Source organism: Girardinichthys multiradiatus, chromosome 18 (assembly GCF_021462225.1).
Source record: "Girardinichthys multiradiatus isolate DD_20200921_A chromosome 18, DD_fGirMul_XY1, whole genome shotgun sequence".
Classification (NCBI taxonomy): Eukaryota; Metazoa; Chordata; class Actinopteri; order Cyprinodontiformes; family Goodeidae; genus Girardinichthys; species Girardinichthys multiradiatus.
The window spans coordinates 19,433,608-19,442,536 of record NC_061810.1 but is presented as its reverse complement, the minus strand read 5'-3'; the positions used below and the strand labels follow the sequence as shown (position 1 = coordinate 19,442,536).

At 36.9% G+C, this 8,929-nt stretch overlaps 1 long non-coding RNA gene across 1 annotated transcript; it reads left to right on the top strand.

Annotated features, from left to right (window-relative positions):
• Positions 1–1,763: 1,763 nt before the first annotated feature.
• LOC124884402 lies at positions 1,764–8,603 on the top strand. The gene is made up of 2 exons (XR_007042424.1): positions 1,764–6,813; positions 7,533–8,603. It is a non-coding gene; the product is annotated as an uncharacterized LOC124884402 (long non-coding RNA).
• The last annotated feature ends 326 nt before the right edge of the window (positions 8,604–8,929 follow it).

Sequence of the window (8,929 nt, the reverse complement as noted above, 5' to 3'; positions counted from 1 at the left end):
AGCTCAGTTACAGAATAACTGTTTCAGTAAGTCTCTCAATAACATTTGCTCTAAGATGAAAAGAAAATGTTTTAGAAAAGCTACAGGTAACTAAAATTATCATTTCTTTTCCTAAAAATGGAGTCTCTCATGATTCAAAACAAACACATCACTGCTAGAGTCAATTTATAACTTGGAAACAGTATACTGAGGGTTCATAAAGTTTTTTTTTTTTTTCTGTTAATCTCATATTTGTCTTACCTCTTTCTCCTGCTTTCCAGTCTGTTGACGCAGAAGTGGAAGGTTATGATCGTTCCATCGATGTAGGGAAGCACAATCTTTTATTTACTTTTAGGTCTTTTCTATTTTGAACTGATTTAGACTGGCTCATATATTCAGCAAAGCAAAATGAACTTACAATTCTGTCAGGTTACACAGTTCATTTATTAGGATTTCATGTGACAGGTTAATGTTAAGTTTATTATACCTTTAAAATATAAAAGGATGCATTAATAACACCCTTAAACACACCCCCTGTGTTTTAATTGGTTCATTTAAGCCCTTCCCCGTAACGCCCTTAAACACAACCCTGTGTTTTCATTGGCTCATTTAAGCCCTTCCCCGTAACGCCCTTAAACACATCCCCTGTGTTTTCATTGGCTCATTTAAGGTATCACCCCTAATGACGACAACCAATCAGCATGGACACACCCCCTGTTGACCCCATGACCTCCCCGCCCCCATGGCGCCATGACCCCCCCCCCCCCCCTAAGGTCAAAGGTCACCTGTCAAAAAGTTTGATTGAAGGGTGTACTTTAGTCTCTCCTGTGTAACATCAGGGTTAACCCTTTGGCCAAGATGTATAATGGGTAGTGTCAATCGGAGTAGGGGGCAAGTACCCCCCACCATTGCAGTAGGAAATAATTATATGGGGTTTTTCATCCAAAGTGCCAAATACGACCTGCTATGGCTATCTCTAGTAGTGATGAATTTGACCAGGAAGTAACATTGATAACATTGATATTTTTACACTAATCTACCCTGTCTACACCATCAACTCCTTTCACAAAGTGCATGATTGTGCATGTTAGTGTACTTTTAAGAGATCTTTTTCCCCTCTTTTGCAGGATTATTGTCTCATTTGAAAGGACTAACATTGTGTCATTTGACGAGGTTGGAGGAGGGAGGTCCCACCATGATACCAAACTATGAATAAGGACACCATTTTACTAACTCCTAGAATGAGAGATGAAAGATGCCACTGTTAATGTTTCCCGTACAGTCAGTGTTTCCCAACTACTTCCCAACAAAAACACCCTGTTTCTGCCTTTATTGGACCGAGTGAATGGAAGGGACTTTCTGACTGAAAAGAGGTACGTTGGAAACGTTCGATACTGGTTTAAGTTCATATCGGATGAATGAACTTCAGTAATGTCTGATTTTACTTTTGACAGGTTGTTGTTGGTGTAAATTGAGATTTTTATTGTCTGTGACTTCTTTAAAACAGTTTACCAACTTGGTAAGATTGTACAACATAAGTGTATTTGTATAATTATTGCATAAATTTGCACTTGCAAGGATGGCATTGCTTCAGTCACATTTGAGTACTGTTTGTGCTTTATTATGGTGTATAACTGCATATTATGTCCTTTTTACAGTAAAAAGACAAAAAAAGGCAAGATGAATATTTCAAGGTGTAGATGGATTAAATAGGTTTTATAGTTTTTCTTGTTCTGCTGTCCAGATACAGTGTCAAAATGTGTCTTGTGAGGCGCAGAGCCTCACATGGGTCAATTAGGGTCAGAGTTATGTTACAATATGTCATGTACAAGCAACTGACTGCTTGTTTGGGCTCCCAGACAAGCATTCACCTCACTAAGGTATTCATCCCTTTAAAGACCCTTTTTTCCAAAAAATGTTGGTGCATTGATGTACTTCCTACATTATCAATTAAACACTCACACACTTATGAACATTATAAATATGCTAACAAATCGCAACAAGTTTATATTGTTATTTACACAGGATGAACAGTGGAAATGATGAGCCTGAAAAGCCATAAACACAAGAAAAAGTGTATTCACACTCAACCTTCTGTGATGGTGCTGGCTTTGCACAGCTACTGTCTGTATAGTCTTGTTAAACGATGATGCCTACTATAAAAAGGACTCATGATACATGATTTTGTAGTATATTTTGGCTATACATTTTAAAATGGAAAATCAAAGGAAGTTGTAAAGCCTGTCCTATGTACCGTAGTTGCTGAAATTCTGAAAATTGATTATCAACATATATTTCTAATGTCAGTAACACCATTAAACCATTGTGAAACATGAATTGTTACTGATATGAGGTAAATATGATTCTGACTATGCCAACCTGCAAGAACAGAGGATGACTATAAGGTCTAGTAGCATCCTGCCGTTGTGGTATTCCACCTTTGTTCTATTCATTTTTTTTAAATCTTCTTTAGAATTTTCCTGCAAAAACTATTTAGCAATTATTTCAAAACCTTAATTTTGTTTGGTTTGAGAAAATACAACAAACCTGTGAAACGCTCAATAACACCATTGCTGTGCCGGAACTACACACCAATTTGTTTATAAACTCATTGATGCTACCCGTAAACCACATTCACACAGTCCAAGTCTAAGTCCAAATCTAGCCCTGATTTAGACTTATATCTTGTCCATAATAATAAATAGACAAAGATACATTGACTTGTTTAAAAGTGGTATAAGTTTACACATTGAATAAAATATTTCTAAGGTCCCCAACAAGTTTTGTAATCATGCAAAAATGTCAGGAAGCATAAACCAAACTCAAAGACAGCTTTATTTGACTCAGTATGAATTAGCTAGTTACATTCCTTTTTCAGTTGTGATGTTGTGTAGAGAATGATTGTATTTTTGTTAGTCAGTCAGTCATTCATTTTCTACCGCTTATTCCATAGTGGGTCACGGGGAAGCTGGTGCCTACCTCCAGCAGTCTATGGGCGAGAGTGCAGGGTACACCCTGGACAGGTCGCCAGTCCATCGCAGGTCAACACACAAACAACCATGCTTGACATCTAAAAATGTTTTTAAATTGTTGTAAACATGACAACGTAGTTACATATTACTGTACCGGTGTATTGAAACAACACATTTTAATCTAAAGTGTCATCAACCATTCAAGCTGTGCTGTCTGTGCACTGACAAGAGCCTGATTCAAAATCATCAGAAATGAAGCTCATGTTCAGTGGGATAAAACTCCATTATTTTAGAAGTTTATCTTTTCCTTCTGTTAAATGTGAATGGTAAATGGGTTGGATTTATGTAGCTCATTTCTAGGCGTACAGACCACTCATAGCGCTTTACACTGGAGCTGCATTCACCCAATTGCACTAACAAACGTGCGCACATTCATAAAACCAAAAAGTAGGCAACCTTGGGTTTAGGGTCTTGACCAAGGGCACATAATGATGTAACAGGGGCAAGCTAGAATTGAACCCACAACTTTCAGAGTGCAAGAAAACTACTTTTCCCATTTACCAATACTCAAGTAGTAAATCTTATTTTTATTTTTAATTGATACGTCTGTTTTATGACCAGATGAAGAGGTGTATCAGACAAAGGGCTGACTTTTAATAACAGCCAAAGGTATCTTTGACTGTTACAAAAGGTTTAAAAAAAACACAGTCCCACCAGTTTTAAATGTTTGTGTGGTTGCATTTTAGGTACTAGTAAACAAAAACTAACAGTGATGGAGTAACAGACAAGCTAATAAGTGGTGTGAGAATACCACAACTAGCCTACCAATAACTGATAATGACGGTAAAGTTGGCATCTGCTTTGAAGCATATCAGCACTAAATTAAATTGCTACAGTATTTTACAGTTTTTATTTAGATAGGACAACGTTTGAACTTCGCTAGTTTAAAATCAAAAATATTTGTAGAGATCAACCCAGAATTGGATAAATCTACACAATTCATCATTTGTAAAATCTTTTCTCTATTTATGTGAAAAGAAGGAGATTCTTAGGGCACAGCTCGTGGGGCAGTCGTGGACCGGGTGACTCATGTATGGAGGCATAAGTCCTCGTTGCGGCTGTCCTAGGGTCCTGGCCTGGTGACATTGGCCGCATGTCTTCCCCCGATCTCCACGCCATTTCCTGTCTACCTACTTTCAGGAACAACTGAAACATAAAGGCCACTAGTGCCGCAAACCAAAAATAAAAAAAGAAAGGGATTTTTAATTTTCCCAAAAATTGTGTAGAACATGTAAATTACTTCCTTTATTGACTTGAACAAAGACATTTAGCAAAAGGTTACTCACATTTCTGCTTTTCTGCTTGGGTGTACTCTTCTGTTAGCCTCCCTTGTCCTAAGCACAACCCATCCTCACTGTGATAGCCTTGGAAAACTGCATTTTCTCTCTATCTCAGGTTCTCATTTTAAAACACTAAAAAATTGTTTCATATTCCCCTATAAACAACACCCTTGACAAACAAAAAGGTTAAAAGGGTAGTTGGTGGTGTATTCCACACTGGTGTTTCTGGAGAATGTGGCTCAGTTGGCTTTTACACATGAACTGGATCAGTGCAAAGCAAAACAGAAAGAGAAATTTAGGATGTATTGCCACTCAGCATTGGAGCTAAAAGTTCTTACAGTCCTGAGAGAGGCCCTGGTCCAAAAATTGTCTTATAACACATCCTTGTGTTACTGTATAAAAAAAATATGACACAAACCTGAGTCTAAGCCAACTTTAACATGCAACAGCTCGGCAAGGAGGGGGAAGAAACCCATGGTAGATACAGAGTACTGGGATATAGAGATGAGCAACAGCAACAACACTGTCAGGGATCAGGAAGCCATGACCTAAAGGAACACAGAGAAAGAAAAAAAAGACATAGGGAAACAAACCTACAGACATGCACAAATCTTCTAGGAAAACAGCATATATCTCAGTACAAACTCTTAGCCCATGTGGTTACATGACAAACAGGTGTAATTTGACCATTTTGAGGGATTCCTAATTCAACTGACTATTCAAGCAATTCAAGCATTTTCAAGCAGTGAAGCAGTAAAGAATATGAAAAAAATTCATATTCAGTTGTGAATAAACTTTGTTTGATATATCCATCAGCAAGAATTGACCAAATAAAGGAGAAGGGATTGTGATAGATTCATGGACAGGATGTTTTTTTGCTTATTTCCATTTTATCTTCCGTGCTGTTTTTCTCATTACTCTGCTTCTTAATGGACATTTCACTGACAGCCTAAGTTATAACAAGGCTATACGTCAAGCAAAGGAACTGCTTTTCAATAAAGCCAAATCAGTTTTTTTACTTGGTCATAAATTTACAGAAGTTAAGTTTATTGAAAGGCACTGCTGCATACAGCAAATTTCCTATGGTTAATGCTAAATTAAATGGGCCAATAAAGAAATAATCTGACAGAGAAATTTAAAGCTGCTCACTGTTTGCAGACCCTTCAAGTTTCTGAGAACTTCTTGTAGTCATATTAAAATGTCTGTCTGTCTGTCTAGTTGGAATCTAACAACACTAATATGATAAGATAAGACAGACTTAAGATTCGTGGTGATTTAAAATTATTTCACAATACTGTATCTTTTCTTCCCCGAAGGTAAAATAAAAGTAATTAAATTAATGCCATGATGGATACTACAGTAGTGTTTGAAACAACAACTCCTTTTCTTGTTTATGTGACCACCAAAGGGCTACATCAAGAGCTGTGATTGTTGCTATGTCTGATTATTGGTGAACATTAACTATATATAAATATGAGTGTTGTTGGGTCTTTACAATTGTCTTTAAACAAACCACAGTAATTTGTTAACAGCAGAAGATGGTACATTCCATCACAACGTTTTTATGGCATCCATAATTTATGCGTCTGATATAAAATCAGACACTACAATGACAATAGACTACTTTGATGACTAATCCAATAGAACTAGGATAATTTTATTTTCCACTAAATTATTAAATTAAGTCCCTATGGTCTTCATAATTTTCTGTTCATCATCTTGTTTGTGTGATGCATTTGGCAACAATGTAAATAAGAATTGTTCCAAAAACATCAAGTAGATCTGTTTCAAGGTAATGATCAAAAATTTATTTAAAAAGATGCCCACAAAAATTATAACATAGATACATCCATTGGCTTTTTTTATGTTTAAATTACAAGTAGTGTTATTTGAAAAGTATGTCTACTCATGAACCTTTTTGTAAACTCTGACGATTAGGATGAAAGCAGTCTTAAGAAAAGAGGATATAAATGATGCATATCATCATACTATATTTTCTTTTGTTTTTCATTTCCACTTCAATAACAAATTTTCTGATAAACGTATATTTAGATAGACTCATTTTCCTTACTCTCCCCTTTTATCATTTCATTTCTTTTGATTTCTGGCTGCCTAGGGCCAATGATTCTGATATAGCAGAGTTTCTGTTTATTACAGCTGTCAGTCATCACTGTAATTAAGAGCAGCAATGAGGAATTGTCTGCATAGGCAATGACTCACAAGCACACTGTGACACGTGTGTACATGATCAGTCATGTGTAATTATAGTGTGGCAGGAAAAATATCTTGCAGTCAGTAACGTGCCTGCATAGTGAGAGTCACAGTATGACAGAATAATGACTGTCATTAAGGTATAAAGACACAAGCTTGTAGTTCTAACAAATTTCAGTCCATCTACCCATCATTAGCTCAGTTGTGCAGGTGTGTATGTAAATGTGTGTGTGTCTGCTTGCATGTGCCCTGTGTTCAACTGTCTATGAAGTGTGGATGTGAGAGTCGGCAAATAACAAGAACATTTCTCTGTAAGCATTTTCAACCAATTCATCTCACAAAGATTTCACTGTTCTTAGGATCTAACATGCTTTAAAGATGTGGGATGAAAAATCTTATGGAAGTCTGAGAAAATACAGGCACTTGTTTAAGTTGCTTTAAACAGCATATGTTGGTCATCTCCTGGTTTGTTAGCAAATATCTACTGTCAGAGTTACTGTAACTGCATTTTAACAATGTGTGCAATTACCTTTGGAAGTCAAGCCTTGTCACTTTTTATCAGAATCAGAATCAGCTTTATTGCCAAGTTCATACATACAAACAAGGAATTTGACTCCGGTACACTTTGCTCTTTGGTTTTGTTTTTGTATTACAGAATATACATATTTACAATGTACAATATACACATATATAATAAAAAGGTGCATTTGCAACATCTGTATGCTGTTGTTTTGTACTCTATTGAATTTATGATGACATTGTGGTGGCTGTAGTAGAGAAGGGTGTCTTAGGACATAAATATTCTACAAAGTGAATTTAGGGAAAATTATGTGCAAACACAAACTAATGTTCAAATGATATCCTATAAATGATTTAATAAATTAGTTTTAAAAAGTGTAGGCTAATACATATATTCCAACCTGCACTTGTGTGGGCATAGCTATGTAGGCGCTATGTACATTTGTTGGTGTGAGTTTTCCTTTGTTGAACATGAAGGATAATTGTGGCTTTGGTTGACTGTTTGATGCAGGTTGTGAGCCATCTGGTGACAGCAGGTAAGAGAAGGATGGAGAGGCTTTGGGGAAAGCTGAGTGCTGAGTGGTAGAAGTGGGGAGGGATGCATCCCTCCATCAATCACGCATGAATGGACAACAAGCACCGGGCAATAATGGGGACGGGGGGATGTAAAAGCAATGATAAGGGAAAAATAAATTTATCAGAAGTTTGAGCTCCTTTATAGCTATCCTTTTCATTTGTGTTGATGTGCAAGTATGACAAATAAAAAATAATAATTAGACTGTAGGATGGAAACAAACAATAAGTAAAGCTACCCCTTGAAAGTTCAAAAGAAAATGAGTGTTAATTACTTAAATAAAATAAAATTTATAAATTTCATTTTCATTAAAAGGAAACCTGATTTGTGGCTTCTGGCCACGAGAATTTGCTTTGGTGTAATTGTTGAGCATTTTTAATCATACCAACAAAGCCAAAAAAGCCACTAACATATGAAGTATATATTTATAAGCAATATATTTTTCTTTTTTACAATGAGGTTCGTAATCAATGGATTCCCATCAATACAGCTGCCAAAGTTGCATATTGGATATGTATATTTCATTCCAATTCCTGTCCTGTGATACAGGCTGTAGTCTTTGCAAAAAACTCCTGCTTACCCTTTTGCAGGGAATGTTTCACCCTGGGCCCTGATAATTTCACTTTCCTGAGGCCTTATTTTCAAAGGTAGAAGGTCCTACTCTGAGGTAGGACTTTCCAGATTTCCCTGGGATTGTTAATGGGGCGGGCTGTGTGCAGCAAGGCACTGCAGCACCAGCTACAGTTATGACGCAGGTGAATGTACACATTTATCATTTTGATACCATTAATTTGTCACAAAAAGTAGTTTTAAGATGTTTTTAGGTGAGAAACTATACCTGAAAGTTTAATATATACAGTCAGTTTATCAAGAATGAGCCTACTTTAAAATTTGCTTTTAGAGTTTTTAGAGCAGCAGAGCTGCACTTACAAACAGGTCTGGCTGGTAAGCTCAGCTAAACGAAGTGTGTGGCCTTTCTGAGTAATGGAAACAGATGGCACTCAAATTCTCAGGATTCGTTTTACCCAGGTAAAACATATATCCTAAGGCTATAAATCCCAGGGCTTTTGGTGGAAACAGGGCTATTGTCCCTTTATCTTGTCCTGGGTCATCCCCTGAGCCTCCTCCTGATGGGATGTGCCTAAAACACTGCCTGAGGGAGGTGTCCAGGAGGCATCCGGAACAGATATCCATGCCACCTCAGCTGACTCTTCTCAATGTGAAGGAGCAGCAGCTCTACTTCGAGCTTTTCTTGGATGGTCAAGTTCCTCACATTATCTCTAATGAAGTGCAGGGGCACTCTGCAGTGGAAGCTCATACAAACGCTCGTATCC